Source organism: Parus major, chromosome 26 (genome assembly GCF_001522545.3).
Source record: "Parus major isolate Abel chromosome 26, Parus_major1.1, whole genome shotgun sequence".
Taxonomy (NCBI): domain Eukaryota; kingdom Metazoa; phylum Chordata; class Aves; order Passeriformes; family Paridae; genus Parus; species Parus major.
This window is the reverse complement of record NC_031795.1, coordinates 4130881-4131894: the sequence shown is the minus strand read 5'-3', so window position 1 is coordinate 4131894 and position 1014 is coordinate 4130881. Positions and strand designations below refer to the sequence as shown.

Sequence of the window (1014 nt, the reverse complement as noted above, 5' to 3'; positions counted from 1 at the left end):
AAGCTCTGCACAGCAGGGCTGGGCAGCTTGGGGGTCTCAGTGGCCTGGCACTGGTCACTGAGCTGTGACCAGAGCTTTTCTCAGGTGGCCTCCTCTGTCACAGGGACGAGGAACTCTGAGAAAAGGAGGAGCTGCTTAGTTCAAGGGAAACCCAGCTTCAGGCTCACCCTGCTGCCTGAGATTTTTGTTTGACTCTTCTGAGCAAACCCACAAGATTTCAACTCAGCAGCATGTTTGAAAAAGAAGATTGTTAGCTGTAGAAACAGTAGAAGAAATTTGGTAGAAGAGGGGGAGTTGAGAAGCGTTTCCTAAAACTGCTTTTGGAAAAGTCATTGAATTATGGGATATTCTGAGTTGGAGGGGACCCACAGGGATCATCCAGTCCAGCTCCTGCACAGACACCCCAGAACCCCAGCTGTGCCTGAGGGAGCTGTCCAAGCACTCCTGGAGCTCTGGAAGGTTTGGAGCAGTGTCCATTCCCTGGGGAGCCTGCTCAGTGCCCCAGCACCCTCTGGGGAGGAAAACCTTTCCCTGATCTCCATCCCAAACCTCCTTGACACAGCTCCAGCTGCTCCTTCCGATCCTTTCCCTGCCCACCAGAACATATTTCAGTCTCTCCACCATTCTGCAGCAATTCTGCTTTTGGTAAAACACACCACCAAAAAAAAAAACAAAAACAAAATTCTGATTTTTGAAATCTCAGCCAGGAGCCCTGAGGTTATTGCCAGGGATGGAAGCACCCCTTCCCCTGGACACCCTGAGTGTGGGATCCTGTTCAATCCCTTCCCCTGGACACCCTGAGTGTGGGATCCTGTTCCAAATCCTTCACCTGGACACCCTGAGTGTGGGATCCTGTTCCCAATCCTTCACCTGGACATACTGAGTGTGGGATCCTGTTCCTTCCCATCCCCTGGACACACTGAGTGTGGGATCCTGTTCAATCCCTTCCCCTGGACACCCTGAGTGTGGGATCCTGTTCCCAATCCTTCCCCTGGACACCCTGAGTGTGGGATC

General features: G+C 52.3%; 1 protein-coding gene across 1 annotated transcript in view; it reads left to right on the top strand.

The window, feature by feature from the left end:
• Positions 1 to 1014, top strand: part of SRGAP2 (SLIT-ROBO Rho GTPase activating protein 2) — a 104440-nt gene that overhangs the window by 56946 nt on the left and 46480 nt on the right. The window lies entirely within an intron of this gene.